This window comes from Lactuca saligna, chromosome 5, assembly GCF_052625555.1.
Source record: "Lactuca saligna cultivar CGN05327 chromosome 5, ASM5262555v1, whole genome shotgun sequence".
Taxonomy (NCBI): domain Eukaryota; kingdom Viridiplantae; phylum Streptophyta; class Magnoliopsida; order Asterales; family Asteraceae; genus Lactuca; species Lactuca saligna.
This window is the reverse complement of record NC_136421.1, coordinates 204203513-204223136: the sequence shown is the minus strand read 5'-3', so window position 1 is coordinate 204223136 and position 19624 is coordinate 204203513. Positions and strand designations below refer to the sequence as shown.

General features: G+C 37.2%; 3 long non-coding RNA genes across 3 annotated transcripts; all 3 read left to right on the top strand.

Annotated features, from left to right (window-relative positions):
* The first annotated feature begins 6280 nt into the window (after positions 1 to 6280).
* Positions 6281 to 8996, top strand: LOC144997940 (uncharacterized). The gene is made up of 7 exons (XR_013660025.1): positions 6281 to 7250; positions 7395 to 7464; positions 7816 to 7890; positions 7975 to 8065; positions 8150 to 8201; positions 8293 to 8363; positions 8459 to 8996. It is a non-coding gene; the product is annotated as an uncharacterized LOC144997940 (long non-coding RNA).
* A 112-nt stretch (positions 8997 to 9108) lies between these two features.
* Positions 9109 to 9924, top strand: LOC145046769 (uncharacterized). The gene is made up of 4 exons (XR_013682059.1): positions 9109 to 9277; positions 9408 to 9540; positions 9625 to 9732; positions 9831 to 9924. It is a non-coding gene; the product is annotated as an uncharacterized LOC145046769 (long non-coding RNA).
* A 175-nt stretch (positions 9925 to 10099) lies between these two features.
* LOC145047216 (uncharacterized) lies at positions 10100 to 10897 on the top strand. The gene is made up of 4 exons (XR_013682159.1): positions 10100 to 10140; positions 10304 to 10434; positions 10530 to 10637; positions 10734 to 10897. It is a non-coding gene; the product is annotated as an uncharacterized LOC145047216 (long non-coding RNA).
* The last annotated feature ends 8727 nt before the right edge of the window (positions 10898 to 19624 follow it).

Sequence of the window (19624 nt, the reverse complement as noted above, 5' to 3'; positions counted from 1 at the left end):
CTTATTAAAAAATAATAAAGTAATTCATAAAATATTATAAATATATAAAACTAACTCACAAAAAAGTACATACATATTTTAGTATAAGATTTTATACATGATATACAAATAACCATGTGAAAACTGTTAATTTTGGGTAAACCAAAATCAACAAAGTCAACAAGTTAACCAAGTCAAATCAACTAGTATTATGGATTTAGGAAAAACGTTATGTTACATAATGTTCGTAATGAACAACTTTCAATTATAATATAAAGTATCACTCGGGATTGACGACTATCAAACAAAAACCCTAATTAGGGTTAGTATCGTAACAACTCGATAATCCTGTTATATATATTATTTGGGAATAAATAATATCCATAACATAAAGGTAGCAGAGTTCATAAACCTAGCACTATGTGGCAAATTCATGAAAAAGGCTACAAACACAACTTTTTGGTAAATTTGTCACCAAATTCGATGGAGTCTATACCCGTCTAAACACGAAAGTTTAACGAAACAGACTTGAATATACGACCTAACTATTTATGTAGCGTATTATTAATTTATCACAATATTTATTATAATAATTTTAAATTTTTTTAATTCAAATTAATTATTTATACATACTTCATTCCTTACTCTATAATAAAAATCCATCATTTTTATAAAACCCCAACTCTTTTATAAAAATTACTAGTTTTTATAAAAGTGTAACTAGCTTTGACATTTAGGGCTTATAAAAACCCAAATATGACACCATGGTCCCCTCTTCCCCAACAAGTCAAATCCCCCACCTTTACCCATTACCACCCCTCATAACGCCCCCATACACCCCACTGACCCTCACTCTCTCTCTCTCTCTCTCTCTCTCTCTCTCTCTCTCTCTCTCTCTTAAAATCACGACCAAATGAGCCATTTCTCTTTACCATCTTCATCATTTTCACTTTCTCTCTTCAAGATCAACCTTCAATCTTAAAACCTAAATTCTTCCAAGTGTTCTTGAAGTTTTGGTAAGTCCTTTCTTCATCTCCTAATGATTCTACACACTTCTATACTAGTTTCAGTCCATTCTCACACATTTAATGTGTTACTATTCATAGAATCTTCAAATCTTCAAAGTGTTCTTCAATGTTTTGTTGACTTGAATCTTCTATCTACAACCTTTCTTTCAACAAGCAAACGCCCATAAGGTGAATTGATACCCTATATTTTTGAGATTTTCATGTTTTAGGGGGGAAATACAAGTAAAATACTAGTTAACTTGTTAAAATATACAAGTTATTATGAATAATTGCTTATTTGTTGTGTAAAAGTGCTAAATACATGAAATGATGTTATTTTCAAGCTTTATGAACATCTAGATACAAAAGTTTGTTTAAAATCCAAAAACTATGAAAAACAAGTATAAATATGTTAGATGTTCTTATGAAAAAGTCATAAACACAAAACCATAAAAGCTAGTTTTTTTTTTATGAACGTGATATGATTATTCTAGCAAAAATGATTCTTACTAAGTTATTACACCATTTTTGTGGGATATAAATAAAAATATGTTATTTGGAACATATGTATTGAAACTAGTCAAAAATACCAAAGTTGTTGTTTTACAAAAAGAAAAGTTCAAAATCTATCATTTTATACAAACGTGGGTTTCCTAACAAAAATGGTCATAACTAGGTTATGACACCATTTTTGTGGGTTTTAACTAAAAATATGTTGTTTAAAACATACAAAGGTTACTTGACCTAAAAATCACAATAAGGTAAAAATAAGTTTTTCATAACTATATTTCAGTATTTGCCGTTTGTGACGTTCAAAGTAAATAACTAGAAAAGAAAATGGACTTTTTCATATTAAGAAGTCACTTATTTGTGTCAGATGTAAAATAGTTGTTATTTATGAATATCTAAACATGCTTGCCTCTATATATGTACACATATGTATATGTAGGTACAAAAATCAAGTATTATAATAAACTATATATATATATATATATATATATATATATATATATATATATATATATATATATATATATCACACCCCCAAAACCAAGAATGGTGGAAACGTCTGGGGGTGGCGGACTTCTTTTATAATATCACAACAATGACTATAATAGTGCTCAAAGTAAATACAACCAATCATAAATATAATCAGAAAAGAAGTACATGGTTTCAAGTACTACATATTTCAATGATTGATTACAACATGATATGAAAATAGTTGTTCAACACCATAGCGTACCATCCTCAAAATCTTGTGATTTCCTAATTTCGTTGATGCTTTGAGAATACAAGTAATTTTGAAACAGTGTCAACAATTAAGTTGGTGAGTTCATAAGCTTTTAAGACGAAGAGTTTGGAGACCGATCTTTATAATGAGTTGTGTGTTCCCAAGAAAAATCCAATAATTTACTTATAAAATGTATTGTAGTCTTAAAATTCAAGACCGAAATGTAAAAGTATTTTTCATGCTTAAAATAAATCATGCAAGTTCAAAATGACATAAACTCGTTTAGTTGAAAGAAAAACCCGGTACTTTGTAATGTACCCTTTTTGTATAAACCCGGTACTTTGTATTCGTACCCCATTTATATGAGTAAACTGGCACTTTATAGTTGTGCTCCACTTAATGAATAAATCTTTTTGTAATGATTTTGAAAAGTAAATTTGCAACCTAATAACGTAGTTTTAATAGCATAAAAACCATTTTATGAAAACTCAGTACTGTATAGCCGTACCTCGCTTAATGTATAACCTGGTACTGTATGGCCGTACCTCGCTTAATGTATAACCTGCTACTGTATAGTTGTACCTCTCTTAATATATAAACTGGTACTGTATGGCCATACCTTGCCTAATGTATAAGCTGGTATTGTATGGCCGTTACCTCGCTTAATGTATAACCTGGTATTGTATGGTCATACCTCACTTAATGTATAACCTGGTACTTTATATTCGTACCCCATTTATATGTATTGAAAACCTCTTGTAATGAGCTCCAAATGTAATGTAACATAAACTATACCTATTATAGTTTATCAAAATATTTAAATGCAATAGTTATAACTTTGTTTATTGTGGTTAACTACTATATTTGTGAAGGTAAAAACCCTTTTGTTTACCGATATACATATATACCTTTTACTAAGGTGAAATAACATGTAATATAACAACTAATTAATTTCCATACTTCTAAAGGTAAAAATCCATTTGTTTTATGATGTATGTCAATACACCAAGATGAAATGACATGTAATGTAAAAAAATATATTCACATAATGATACACACCTTGCTCAACAAGTTACAAGGTGTAAATGAAGTTGATAATATTTTCTAATGTTACCATTTCTATTACTGTTCTTAGAAAATTTATAGAAAAATCATCAAAGGTCCATATCAGAATCCGTAAATTCTAAGAGTTTGGAAAATGAGTCTAGTTTGTTTTCTCATGATTTTTAGTGACCTCGAACTTAGGTGAAAACGTCCATAATCACAGACTGGTCCGGGTTGGTTCTTGAAATGATAGGCAGTTTTGTAAATATCACCATAAATAGTAGAAAAATCGTATGGAGATGTTCAAGTAGCCATTTTAAAGCTAAGAACTTGAACTAATTGCACCGTATACAGTTTTGAAAACTAAAATGTTTTAGTTGACCAAAACAGTCCATGAATGGAGTCCAACTTTTCTGAAGAAAACTGTTAGAAGCATTTAGTTATGTTCTTGGTGTTTTAACTTGTATTCCCCCCCCCCCCCCCCCCCTTAAAACTTAAGAAAATGTGAAAAGATAGGGGTATGAACTCACCTTGAGTGATTTCAGTAGATGGATGATGGATAAAAGTAGTGTCAACTCAATAACACTTAGATGATGCTTGAAGATTTGAAGATCTAACAACAAATATAATGATATTCGTGTAACGAACCCTTGATTTTGGTGAAGAAGTGTAAAATAACCAAGTGTAGGATGAAGTTTACTTACCAAAGATGTGTGGGAAGCTCAAAACATCCAGGGAATTTCGAGTTCTCAGAGGGAGGAAGTGAGAGAGAATGAGTTTTTGCTTTTTGGTGAAAAGTGAATGTGGTCTTGGATGTGAAGGATAATGATCCTTTATGTGTGTAAGTAAGAAATCTTGTTGAGGAAGTATAAAAAGTACAATGAATAGTTGAGAGCTAATGGTGAATAGTGACATAAAGTAGGTATGGGAGGGTTGCTTGTGTCTTACACTAAGGCAAAGTCAACACTCTACCCCAAAATCTAACTTAATAGATTTTATTCTTGGTCAAGGGTTTCCCCCAAAAATATGATTAAAATGAATATTTAGGGTCTCTTTTATTAAATTACGAGTTTTGTAGAAAATCCTTTGTTAAAATCACGAAAAACGGGCACAAAACGTGAAAATGGTCAAAAACCGAGAAAATATGAGAAAATCTGAGATCAAGGTCGGTGGTTCGGTCCTTTATGATTAGAACCAAAAGTACAGGGAACCGAAGGGAGGGCTCGGTCGGAGGAGGGGAACCGAGAGATAGGCTTGGTTGGGAGGTGAGAACCGAGAGCGAGGTTCGGCTGGAGACTTTCTCAGGCGAGGAACCGAACTTAGAAGAAGGAAGCGAAGGTTAGGTTCGGCTCTAACATGTTCGCCTCTGACAGGTTCCGTTCGGATCCTAGGGTTTCGGCTGATGCGAGGTTCGGTTTTGGTGCTCCCTGCGAGGTTTGGTCTCGGCTGATTAGGGAGTCTCGGGTTCGGCTGCTTCTTGGTTCAGGAGGGTTCGGCTCTTAAAGAGGTCCGGCTCCTTAAGAGGGTTCGACTCCTTAAGGCTGTTTTCCGCATAGACTTCCGTTTTCGAGCTGTTTTCATCAAATTCGAGGGTCGAGATGCCCCAAGTGATTATAAAAAGTTGAGATAGAGATTTTGAGAGAGATTTGGGAGAGATTTTTCATACTTGGAGAGAGTTGGCATACTTAGAGAGATTTGGGAGAAATTTCACATTCGTGGAGAGATTTCTCATACCTAGAGAGATTTGGGAGAGTTAGAGTGAAAGTGATTGGGAGAGACTGCTTTTGTGACATTTTTGGGTGTTTAGCTTCACAATGCAAGGTTCTTACACTCTGTTAAGCCTTGTTATGAGTGTTATATGCTCTCGAGGGGTATAGAATATTGTCCTATCGTGTAGATTCATCACTTACCCTGATTAGGGTTTAGAATTTCCAAACACGTGAAAACTCTAAGGGATACTTTATATTAAGATTGTGAGTAGGTACACTAAGAGTCATGATGGAAACCCTAATATACAAGGGTTAGATGAGTTGACCGGCTTGACTTGTTGACTTTAGTTGACTTTTACTTGACCAAAAATTGACGGTTTTCACAATATATATATATATATATATATATATATATATATATATATATATATAATACTATCTTGTTATCATGGATATGTGATAATTATCATACAAAGGTTTTCATTACACAAAACATTTACGTTAAACTATAATAGGTATAATTTATTGGTCATTTACACTATTTTACCATTTTGGGGCAAACAAATAATTATTTAAGGGTATAAATATTTTACACGATGTAATTACTATAGAAATTTAATATTTTCACTTACAAAAGGGTTTATATTTCACTACATGTAACTCGTTCGATCAATTTTTATGAGTCAGAGTATTCACCGTACATATTAGTGTACCTACAAAAGTCATGTATTATAACCAGAATCTTTTATAAGAAATCGTGATAGTTATGTATAGATCTATATGGTACTGACTATCCTGCACCCTAATTGTTAGCTACAGTTAGACCGACAAATCTTGGGTGACAAATGTCTTAATATTCTGACGCCTTAAGAATGTCGCGACATGCCTTCTCTGTCATTTGCATGGTTATAAAAACTCACAAGGGGAAACACGATACATTTAGTTTATGGGGAAACATTCATTCAAACGATTTTATATAAATTAAAACTGCATATTATTTTAAGCATGGAAAATACTTGTACATTTTGGTCTTAGGGTTCTAAGAAGACAACTCATTTTTAAGGAAAATATTCGATTTTCTGGAACAAACGCTATCATTTTACAAGGAAACGCTTAAACCTCTTCATACAAACTCTTATGAACTAACCAACTTAATTGTTGACACTTTTTCAAACCATTTGTATTCTCAGTAATCACTAAAACATGTAACAACAAGCTTTTGAGGATGGGACGCTAAGGCGTTACACAAATCTTTTTATCAACATATTGTAATTGATTTTGAAACATGTAACACTCAAAACAATGTAACTTTTTCGATTATATTTATGATGGTTGTGTTTGCTTTGGTCACTATTATGCATTATGTTATGATACAATACATGAAAGTCATCCACCTATGAACGTTTCCGCCATCCTGCACTACTAGAAAAATACCCTTTAATGACACGCGAACCATGACACGCGGTATTTTATGATACACAAATTTGTGTGCCCTAAAGATAATGTTATCTCTCCAAAAATTAGAAGGATTAAGGGCACGTACTTTTGCGTGCCCTAAAATAAGTGTCACATTGAAAGAAAAAAAAACATGGAGGGCACATAACATAAAATGGGCGTCGTGTAACCATGTCGCTTTATATTTTCTTAATGAAATGCGGGTTCTCTTATCTGGGGGGAAATGAAATTCTAAAAAGTTTGAAAGGCCCGCCGTTCTATTACCTTCTTTCCAGTGTTCTTCTCTCTCTTACTCAAATACCCAAAAAAAACCCTAAGTCATCACCAAATCTCCGATCTCCCACCGGTAAAATGTCTCCACCTACTCTCTGCCCTCACACTATTTCTCTTAATTAGAAACGCAAAAACCCTCAATCAGATAACCATGGCTACTTCTCCCTTCCTTATCTTCTCAAAAACCCAAATTTCTTTAGCTGTAAATCAATTGCGAATCCGACCCGAAGACCGGTACCGTACTCCGAGCTCACTCTCCTTCTGGAAGATTCTACACCTCGCCATCATCAAACTCGTTTGCTTCCTCCACCTCCGCCTTCTCTTCGAGCCCGTCGTCGTTCTTTCAGAGTTGATCTACGTTACCTACACGTGTCAACGTATACGGATCATCTCTATCGGGTTCGAATATACGATTTTCTCTCAACAATCGTCAAATTTCTCCGAGTTGTTCGATCTCTGTAATTCCGAGGAGTAATAATAGTAATCAAGCATCAAAAAATCAGTTGGATAAACCAAGGAGGATGTGTATCTGTTCTCCTACTTCGCATCCAGGTTCGTTTAGTGTTTGATTCTAGTGTAAAGATGATTTATCTTCTATCTTTTACATGCTATATGATCCTCGTATACCTGAGTTAGAAAAATTTCTACACAAGGATTTGTTCCCTTCTAACAAATTCTCTGATGCATTTCATGAAGATTATGTAGGCAAGCTGTTCGATGAAATGCCAGGAGACGAGTTTTGGTCTGAACTAAAAGTCATCAGATGGTATGTTGTTTCTGTTGACCCACCTTTGACCGGACTTCCATGGTTAGTGCCAGATAATACATGTACACACATAATACATGTACATAGATGGTATCTTTTTTGGTTTTCCCGTTGTTTTTTAGTTTGCAACTATACACACATATAGCTATACATACATGCATATGTATACATACATATATAGATAGAAATACATGTATGTATGCATATAGATACATGTATGTATGTATGTATCTATGTGTGCCTCCTTGTCATTTTTTGGCTATTTGAACACTTGGCCTCACAGGTGACCTTAATTACACCCCTTTTTGTCTACTAGACATTCTTATATATAACATATCCTTTTCAATTCAGCTCTGTGTCACACTTTCTAGGAATGTTGGAGAGATGCGAACAGAAACAAAGTTGCTTCCCCAATGTTGGGAGCAAGTGAGGATAAAAAGATTTCATTTTTTTTTGTTTTATTGTTTTGTCATTTTCTTTATTTATTTATTTTTATTTAATTTTATGCAGATTAGTCACATGTATGAGGAAGGCAGGCTGCTTGTAGCTCAATCATGTGTGGAGCTTGTAGGATTTGTGGAACTGAAGCCACCTTATCTTGGTAAGTGGAAAAGTTTTTTATGTGATTATATATGTTGCAGATCAACCGAGTTGAATTTATTCAATGTAAATAATTTCTGCATAGGGATATAAAGCCAGAAAACTTCCTTATGGGTTTAGGGAGGCGTGCTAATCAAGTTTCATTCCATAATTTGCTCCATATATCCATTGTACATTCTGTTTTTTATAGTTTTATACATAAAACATATATAAACCTACACGTTACAGGTCTATGCTATTGATTTCGGGCTAACCAAGAAATATAGAGACTCTTCAACTCATCGGCACATTCCATATAGGTGAGTGAATTTTTTTTAAAACTTTCATCAGCAATCTTTTATTTATAAAAAAGTGACCCCTAATCAATCTATATTTTATATCTTATAAATTGAAGAGAGAACAAGAATTTGACAGGGACAGCTAGATATGCAAGCATGAACCCAAGCCTGATGAAACATAAGAGGTCAGTTTAATGTGAACTTATTGTATGCAAGCATTAATCCATCTTCTGAGCAATATTGGACAAGAAATATGCAGGATAATATAAGTGAACAGTTAACAAGTGGCATCATGCCTGAGCAGTTAAGTCTTTACTATCGTGACCCTCAAGGGGAGATTCAGGGACCATTTGTTGGGGGTAGACATTGTATCATGGTTTGATCAAGGATTTTTTGGGGGCAGATTTGCCAGTTCGAGTGGAACCTTGATATCTCAAGTTGTTGTATATATGGCATTGCTCGTAGATCATAAGGCCACCATCATTGATAAGCATCTAGGCATATTGGTCAGCTTCCTGTGCCAAAACAAATAAATGAAGAGAAAGTGTTAACAGAAATCAACAGTGACAAGGATGTCATGTAGATGGGTTTCACCTCTCAACATTAGTAAACTTGCTATGAAAGGAAGAGAACCCTTTTTTCTTCCTTGCACCCCAAAGGCAAGCCAATCAATCCTATTTTTATTTACCATTTAGGATATGCTATAAATATAATAAACAAAAAAGATAAATGAATTTTTTTTCTGAAATAGGGATGTATAGAACTTCTGAAAATGTGCAGTTGTTGGTAGAAGTAACATTGTTGGGTTACCAGTTTCAATACTTCTATTGAAGGAAGATGTAACGGTTACAGTTGTTCATCCGCGTACAGAGGATCTAGAAAGTATGATTCATGAGGCAAACATTTTTATTGCTGCTATTGGACAACCCATGATGGTAACCATAACCAGACTTATACAGTTTACATTTATACTTAATTCATTGCTTATAATGATTTTATTTATTTGGATTATAGGTTGGTTAGTTTACCCTTTGGTTTGTTGAATTGTTTTATAATTATATAAAGGGTAGTTGGATAAAAAGTGGGGTTGTGGTTATTGATGTGAGGATGAATGTGGTCGATGATGCTACCAGAAAATCAGGATATAGGCTTGTGGGTGATTTTGGCTTAACCCATTAAGTGATTCTGCATAGAATAAGTAAATTTTCAAGTTTTTTCTTTTTTTCATATATTTGTGACAGTTTCTTGATTTAATTTAATCAATACATTTTTGGTTTTATAGCTTGAAGATGGGGACATTATCTGCTTCCAAAAACCACTCAAGGGCGGAATTGTAAAAAACCGCTATCAAGATGTTCCATCTTTTCTAGAATATGTTCATAATCATCAGGTATACTGTGAAACTTAAATTTATATTTTTTTTCACTTTTGCCCTTTTTATGTTTATGCATACGTATAATAAGTATATAATATATTCCGTGTATCTAGGTTGTACACTTTCTTTCACTGGAGAAACCAAAAGAGGATGAGTTCTTATTGGAACTATAAGTTTCCTAAGAATAAGATCTTAATTTCACGGTGGCAAGTATTTTGTATTTTTTTATTCTTTTGTATGTTCCTATTAATTAATAATAGTATGATATGATATGATCTGATTAATAAGTAAGTTTCTACTTGTTTATCAATCAATCCAATCATCACATATTCATAAATTATTATAATTATGCTTATGTTTATTTTAATTTCAGGTTGCTGACTGAAATCCAGCTCAACGCCTTGGTGCCATAGGAGCTGTACAGTTAACATTTTCTCTCTCCATTATATATATATATATATATATATATATATATATATATATATATATATATATATATATATATATATATATATAAAGAAAAGGCAAAGAGGTAGGAAGTTAATTGATAAATAATATGTGTGACTTATTAATGATAAACAAACAGGTAAAGACGCACCATTTCTCTAAGAATATCCACTGGGACACAATTTGTAATCATAGAAGAAGACCCTACTGTCTCACAAGGGTAATATTGTAATAGGGCTGACATTGTTCTTAAGATGCACATTTATGAAAGTACGTTGTTATTCTCTGCACGACATGTTCACTTGTTTGATGACATTTATATTTGTACAGACTCCAAAAAAAGTAATGGTTTTGAGCTTTTGCAGTCGTGTTGGAGCTTAAACTGCACAAACAAGTGATGGTTTGTACATACTCCAAACAAGTAATGGTTTTGAGCTTTTGTAGTCGTGTTGGAGCTTAAACTGCACAAACAAGTAATGGTTTTGAGCTTTTAAAAGTAGAATGTCCTAATAAGAATTAATTTTAAAAGTAGAATGAAAATGACAAGTGATTTTGTGTTGTGTTTATAGGGTTGATGAAAGCGAATAGCCCTAGAGTTAAAAGTGGAAAAGAAAGCTTAAGCTGAAAGAGATAAGATGTTGAAAATGCAAGTGTTGCATTCTTTATTTCAATTGTTAGTATGAAACATAGAGTAGATTAGATCGATGCAAATTTATATATTGTAAGAAATAGAATTGTATGACATTAAATTTTATGCAATGGATTGTAGTATTTTTGTATATGGTATTTTATTTCTATTATGACACATTAAATGCAAATTTAATTTAAAAATTCATAAATATATAAATATATATTTTTTAAATATTTAAATTTACAATACGCAAAAATGTGTGTCATCTTCATTTATGACAGGGGCTTTCTTGATACGCATTGCGTGTCATTAACACGAGCGTCGTAAGGTTACGACACGCGAATGCGTGTCATCTTCCTTTATGACAGGACCTTCCTTGATATGCATTGTGTGTTGTAAACGAGCGTTGTAATTGCGTGTCGTAAATGAGCATCGTAAATGTGCGTCGTCTCTCTTTATGACAGGGGCTTCCTTGACGCGCATTTGCGTGTCGTCTGAGCCTTTTACGATGCGCAATGAGAGTCGTAAAAGGCTATTTTTCTAGTAGTGCTGGTCTGGGGGTGTGACAAATTGGTATCCAAGCATGGTTTATAGTGAACTAAATATATTAAACCATGTAAAATATACAACTATAAATACAATGGGAGTAAAACTCTCTAACTAAACAGTTTTGCACAAATATACTTTTAAAATATAATGATATTTTTATAAAAGTATAAGTACATGCATATATACTAGAAAAGTGTCATATCAAGAACAATATAAGCATAATATGATAAGTTGAACAATACAGGTAGGCCTAGATAGTTATGTTATCATATCTGGGATAAATATAGCCTGTTCAACAATATTTATTTGAGATATGACTATCATGTGTTTGGGAATAGTCGTGGTGAACAACGATGTGACAACCTAAAATTTCCCATTCTAATCAAACCATTTCAATCCAGTAGAAGTAGAGCAGTTACAATGAAAATTCAAACTTAGAACATAAGTTTGGCAGTTTTAGGGTTTTACACCAAAAAGGGGTATTAGGAGAGTGGTTGCACTAGGATTTTGTGCAACACTGTAAATTCCATTACCCTAGAATCATTAGAATCCATTCCGAGATTAGAAATATTTTCTGCCAAAAATCTCAGGACTATAAATAAAATTCTGGACCAAATTGGTTCATTATTTGATTTCCAATTAGAGAAAAGCCAAATACTCTCTCACGGATCTTCGGGTTTTCATCCCAGATTGTGAGTCTACTTCCCTAAATGTGTTTTAATACTTGTTATATGCGTTATAACATTGTTTACATGTCCAAAACACAAGATCCGGGAGTTTACCGCCCAAGAACGTTCTTGGGGAGTAAACTCCAAAATCAAGCCTAAAGGCCACCTAGTCCCATTTCCATGTTAGGAAACTAACTAAGGACTTAGTGTATGATCATTAGAGGCTAGAAACAAATCAAAATCACTTAGTTTGAGGAGTTTACGGCCAAGGAACAACCTCATGGGCCGTAAACTCCAAGTAAAGGGCACAAATGAGTGCCTAGTGATCCTTTAGCCTTAGAACAAGAACCTAGAAGCCTTAAGCAAGTGTTTTAGACCAACAAAACAATTAGAAACCCACTTTGGAAAGGAGTTTACGGCCAAGATGCTCCTTAGGCCGTAAACTCCAAGTTTTTAGTGCCAAAAACCACTTCAAACTCTTCCTAAGGCTTAGTCTCATTTTTGGCAAGTACCTTAATGTGTTTAGGACCTAGATAACACATGAAAAGCATAAGTGTTGAAGAGTTTACGGCCAAGAGTATTTCTTGGGCCGTAAACTCCTTTAATGGGGTCAAAGAGCACCCTAAACACTTCCTAAGGCCAAGAGACTTTTAGGGCAAGTACCTAGATGAGATATGGACTAGTTAAAATTCTTAGGACCTCATGTGTGAGGGAGTTTACGGCCCAAATAGTTCTATGGCCGTAAACTCCATCAAATGGTCCCATTTAGTGCCATAAATCTTCCTTAATCCAAGTATTGAAGCCTAGACTTGTTCCTAGAATTATTAGAGACTTGAAAGGACAATAAGAACCCTCCCAAGGGAGTTTACGGCCGTAAACTCCAAGGGAAAAGGGGTCTTTGGGCCGTAAACTCCCCAAAGGAGTCAATGTGGTGCTCAAACACTTGTATAGCCTTGAAACAACTCCCCTCTAAGGTTGTAGTACTTCTAAACTCCATTTCATGACTTGGTTTGGAGTTTACGGCCAGGAGCTTACTCCCCTGGGCCGTAAACTCTAATGAATATGGTCTTTTGACCTTAAACTTCCATTAGGGGCATTGCACTTCTTTGTTGCAACCCATTAGCCTCCTAGCACTTGACCAAAAGTGTTGACCTCGCGCTTAAATGTTATTACTTGTATAATTAGTGTTATAATCACTAATTATTTATATACATATGTTTTCATATGTAATTAGGATCATTGTGTGTGTCTAAGTCTCCACTTGACACCAAACACTTGTCCGATCCTTCCGTACGATAACAGTCCGTTCAATTCCAGTCACTTACCGCAGGTGAGTTCATACCCCTTAACTAATGTTTTAAACTCTTTTTAAATGTTTTATGGGGGGGGATACAAGTAGAATCATGCTACTTATTATGTCAATCACATGTGATTAGTAAGTGGGATTATATTACTTATTACATCAATCACATGTGATTAATATACAGCATCAAATGATTTGGCTACTCATTAGCCGTTTTACCAAACAGTTTCCTTCAAATGACTTTTTGTAACATTTTATACGTTTTAAACTCCTTTTTACACTGTACAGCTTACTCCGTACATTTCCTTTCAAACTTATTTACAACTGTGTTTCAAACAAATGTTTCGTTATACTTAAACTGTTTTATTAAACTTATGCCTTCAAATTGTTTTATAGATTGACACCAAGTCGATCTTTTCTTAAAATACTACTTATATTTCAAATGTCTTACAAATCTTATTTATGCTTTTATATTATAAATTGCATGCCTCTATATGTGTACTTATATAAGAAATGTTTAAAAGACTTAGGAAGGCTATCCACCCTATTTCCTTTTCGCGCCTTGAGATGTGGTCTGGTGGGATTTTGGGTATTCGTCCGAAGGTCGTTTAAATATTAGTTATATATCATGTACACATATATAGTCATAAAAGGTCCTTCCAGTTCATCCTATGCCCTTGGGTAGCAAGGGTATACATCCATGTCCATACGTACACTTAGATTACTAGAAAGCAACCATATGGGTAGTTCAGGAAGATACTAGAACCATTTCTAGAACGCGATATCATTCAATGAGTCAGTTCATTCATGAGTCAATACTTTCTAGAACATTACTGTACATTACATATACAACTATACTAGAACGTTTACATTACTATACTTGCTAGATAGAGAGAACACACATTATAGCTAATACACATAGACCATTACAGTTCATTACATTACTATACTTGCTAGAACAGTTCATTACATTACAGCTAGAACAGTACATTACATTACATATACAAGAATACGTGAGTTACTGTGATTTAAACCGGAGCATGACTTAAAACCTCATGACTTGAGTTGCGGCCAGAATTCTCTTGAAGGGAGAGCGTGAGTTTGCGTATAGATTTATACTGGATTGACAATCCTACACCTTGCTGCTAGCTACAGCCGGACCTGCAGGTCTGCGGGTGCCAAACGTCATTCCGTTATTACGACCATTCATTTGTCGTTGTTACTAGTCGATAGTATGGTGCAATTTATCACAGAATGCCTTAGCCTAAAATACGGTTTAAGGTAGTTAGTACGGTAGTAGTCCTTTTAGAGCTACGTTTTAGTACTACGGTAATTTTTCCATTTACATATTTTTAGTGATAACCTCACTTAAACATAAATGTGCAAACTATATCTTTGGATAATGATAGTTATACTTTGGAAAATACATCCTCTTACAAGAGACACACACATGCAGAACAGTTAGGTCTTGGTAGAAGACTACATTCAGAACAGTTAGGTCTTGGTAGAAGACTACATTCAGAACAGTTAGGTCTTGGTAGAAGACTCCTTTTGTTATTAATAGGAATCATAGGGATTCTAGGGTTTTTCAAACATTTACAGTTCATATACACTTTCAATACTTTTAAGTACATATACTTACATTTTCTCACATACAAATTAAGACACTAAATACTTATGATCTCACCAGCTTTAAAGCTGATACTCGCTTTCAAAATTACTTGTATCCTCAGGTCATCATAGACAGGTACTGACGCAAGGAGAAAGGAAGATGGAGCTTGTTCAAGACTTATCTTTCATTTTGATTTATGCTTTAGTGTTTATCAAAATTTGACAGAACACATTTGTATAATAATTATATTATTAATGCAATGGATGATGTTGTTGCTTGTTTACTACTTTACATTGTTGTTGATATTATACATGACGTCCTCCGCCCCAGAACGTTTCTGCCGTTCCTGGTTTTGGGGTGTGACAAACAAGTCTAAAACTTACCAACACTCCATACAATGAAACTCTAGAACCAACCTTAAATTTTAAAATACTATAGAAGCATTTTATGATAATAAAGAGCCATACAACTAGACTTTTTATGTGTCTTTTATACCGTTATTCTTGCACAGTCAACATAACCAAACATATAGTTAAGGAGATATAATTATATAATACCCGACATATAACCACTATTGGAGACCTATCATCATGCTACCATGCAAATCAAGAAGGCATGTCAACAACACACCGATAGCCCCACCACCACCTCCACTGATGGATTCTGCCATTTTTCAAGTTGTTGTAATAGCCGTTGTGACCGCCGCCGTAGCACATATTAGTACCAATGGCACCAATGGGACTGGAAATGGTACCAATAGTTCTAACCAGGGCGAAAGCCATGGACGCCCAAGGGGATGCTCCTATAAAGACTTCTTAAACTGCAAACCCATAACCTTGAATGGAAACGGAGGCATCATTTCCCTGACTAGATGGTTCGAGAAGACAGAGTTAGTCTTTGAAATATGTGCATGCCCGGAAGAGAGTAAGGTCAAATTTGCAGCCTGTACATTCGCTGACGAGGCCCTATCCTAGAGGAACGGCCATTCCAAACCACCAACTCTCCTAGTGGCCAACGTTATCAGTTGGGGGGACACAAAGATCATGATGGTAGTAGCATACTGCCTAAGGGGAGAAGTACAGAAGCTAGAGCAAGAGCTTTGGAGCCTCATAATGAAGGGCTTCGATATAGCAGCCTATACTACCAAGTTCAGCGACTTGGTAGTGCTATGTCCCGGGATGGTCACACCAGAAAGTAAAAAGGTGGAACATTACATATGGGGACTATCCCCCCAGATTCAAGGAAATGTGCTATATGCAAACCCATCCACTTTTGATAGTGCCAAACGCTTGGCACAAACGCTTGTGGATCATGGAGTCTGCCAGGGTTTTATGACGACCATCCTCGAACAAACAAAAGGGGAAGACAACAAAAGAAAACTCTGGAACAAGAGGAAGGGCCAATTGATGCAAGAGCCCACCAAGAGACAAAAAATGGTGGCAGACCACGCTACCATTGTCCGTGCCGCCCCAGCACCAACGAAATAATATGTTGGGAGCCTACCTAAATGCAACAAAGGCAACATTCACCACACTGGAGTTTGTTAGGAAATGCATTGCAACAACTGCGATAGACAAGGTCACACCGTCCGTTTCTGTAAGGCACCAGTCCAACAGGCCACCCCAGCCACAAATTTTTGGGTGAGCCGAACATGCAACGAATGCGGGGAAACGGGGCATTTCAGGAGACAATGCCCAAAATCCAATAACAGGAATGTTGGGGGTACAAGAAGGGACCTGGCATTAGGGCACGAGGAGGCCATGAAGGACCCCGCAGTGGTTACCCGTACGTTTCTTCTCAATAACTCATATGCATGTATACTTTTGGCACAGGAGTTTCTGACCCTCAAGTAGGGTACTGAGTCAGTTACAGCGATCACGAGGATGTTTCATGAGAGGGCGATGTTTTGCCCTGAGCACGTGTCCACTGAGCAGGCACGTATGAGCCGCTACCTGAGCATTTTGAGACGGGATATTCGGGAGTTCGCTGCGAACTCCTCGTATCGGACATCTGCGGGTTTCCATAGCCGCCGACAGAGTGATTTGTGCCATGGAGGTCCTCCGGGGATGTGTGTTAGAGACTTTTGCGGTTGAGTTCCCGATCGACGTGGTTCCTACTGCGATGGGTGATGTCTGTGTCATAGTGGGCATGGACTGGTTGAGCTGATTTGGCGTGGTTATCGACTGCGAGCGTCAGCTGGTGACCATACGAGATCCTAGTGGGGGAGTTCTTTCAGTATACGGCGAGGGTACACGTTCTGGATCAGCCTTTTGCTTGGCCGCTAGGACGAGGCAGTGTTTACTGCAGGGCTGTAAGGGTTTTGTGGCGTATGTGATGGATATGCGAGTGATCTCCGAGAGACTGAGTTCAGTGGATGAAGTTCCAGTGGTGCGTGAGTTTCCAGATGTTTTTCCCGAAGAATTACCAGGTGTGCCTCCCGTGAGGCAAGTGGAGTTCGGTATCGATTTGGTTCCGGGAGCCGCGCCTATCGCTAAGGTGCCTTATCGCCTTGCACCTCCAGAGATGCAAGAGTTATCCTCGCAGCTTCAGGAGCTGCTGGGGAAGAGGTTTATTCAGCCGAGTAGCTCGCCGTAGGAGCACCCATTCTGTTTGTGAAGAAGAAGGACGGCTCGCATCGAGTGTGTATTGATTACCGAGAATTGAATAAGCTGACGGTCAAGAACCATTACCCGTTGCCGAGGATCGATGATTTATTCGATCAGTTGCAGGGGGCATCTTGGTTCTCCAAGATCGATTTGAGGTCGGGGTATCACCAGGTGAGGGTGCGGGACGAGGACGTCCAGAAGACAGCATTCAGGACGCGTTATGGGCATTATGAGTTTGTAGTGATGCCTTTTGGGCTCACCAATGCCCCGGCTGTGTTCATGGACCTCATGAACAGGGTATGCAGACCGATGTTGGATCGGTCGGTGATTGTGTTTATCGATGATATTCTGGTATATTCGAGATCTAGAAAGCAACATGAGGAGCATTTGAGGGAGGTTCTTGGAGTTTTGAGATCGGAGAAACTTTATGCAAAGTTTTCCAAGTGCGATTTCTGGTTGCGGGAGGTCCAATTTCTGGGGCACCTCGTTAATCAGAAAGGGATATTGGTCGATCTGGCCAAGGTTGACGCGGTGATGAGGTGGGAGGTGCCAAAGTCACCTTCTGAGATCAGGAGCTTCCTTGGGCTGGCAGGGTACTATCGGAGGTTTATCAAGGATTTCTCCAAGATTGCAGTGCCACTAACCAGATTGACCCGGAAGGGTGTTACATTTTTATGGGGTCCCGAGCAGCAGACCTCCTTTGAGACGCTTCGCCAAAGGTTGTGCGAAGCTCTGGTATTAGCTCTTCCAGAAGGGATGGAAGATTTTGTGGTATTCTGTGACGCATCGATTTTAGGGCTGGGAGCGGTGCTGATGCAGAAGGGGCATATGATAGCATATGCATCGAGGCAGTTAAAGCCTCATGAGACGAGATATCCCACACATGATTTAGAGCTGGGGGCAGTGGTGTTCGCCCTCAAGATTTGGCGGCACTACTTGTATGGGGTTCGTTGTACGATATACACGGACCATAAGAGCTTGAAGTACTTGATGGATCAGCCTAACCTAAATATGTGGCAGAGGAGGTGGTTAGATGTAGTCAAGGATTATGATTGCGAGATCTTGTATCACCCGGGCAAGGCTAATGTGGTAGCCGACGCATTGAGTCGCAGGGCGGAGAGTACTCCACTGCGAAATGTATGTTTGAGATTGACCGTGATAGCTCCAGTTCTGGACGCCATTCGTGGGGCACAGGCCGAGGCTGTGCATCCGGAGATGCAGAAGAGAGAACGGGTTGTTGGTTTGGTTTCTGAGTTTGTGTCGGATAGTCGAGGGCTTATGACTTATCAGGGCCGGATTTGGGTACCGTTTGTGGGCGGTACGCGTACTACATTGATGGAGGAAGCTCATAGATCGAAATTTTCGATCCATCCCGGGGCTACAAAAATGTATTTGGATTTGAGGAAAGAATATTGGTGGCCTTGTATGAAGAGGGACGTCGCATGGTTTGTCGAGAGGTGTTTGACCTGTCGAAGGGTGAAGGCCGAGCACCAGAGACCGCATGGCAAGTTGCAGCCATTGGAGGTTCCCGAGTGGAAGTGGGAACAGATCACTATGGATTTCATCACCAAATTGCCGAGGACTGCCAGAGGAGTTAATGCAATTTGGGTGATTGTGGATAGGTTGACGAAGAGCGCTCACTTTCTTGCCATCAGTGAGAGTTCTTCGGCGGAGAAGTTGGCGGAGGTTTATGTGAGAGAAGTAGTATCTCGGCATGGGGTGCCGATCTCGTTTGTTTCGGACCGTGATGTGCGCTTCACTTCCCGATTCTGGAAGAAATTTCATGAGGAGTTAGGTACTAAGCTGCATTTTAGTACCACATATCACCCCCAGACAAACGGCCAGAGTGAGCGGACGATTCAGACGCTTGAGGACATGCTTCGAGCATGTGTATTGGATTTTGGGGGTAGTTGGGATACGTATTTACCCTTGGCAGAGTTTTCCTACAATAACAGCCATCATTCGAGCATCGGTATGCCGCCCTTTGAGCTGTTGTATGGTAGGAGGTGTCAGACTCCCATTTGTTGGGGTGAGGTTGGGCAGAGAGTGATGGGTAGTACAGAGATCGTGATTCAGACGACAGAGCAGATA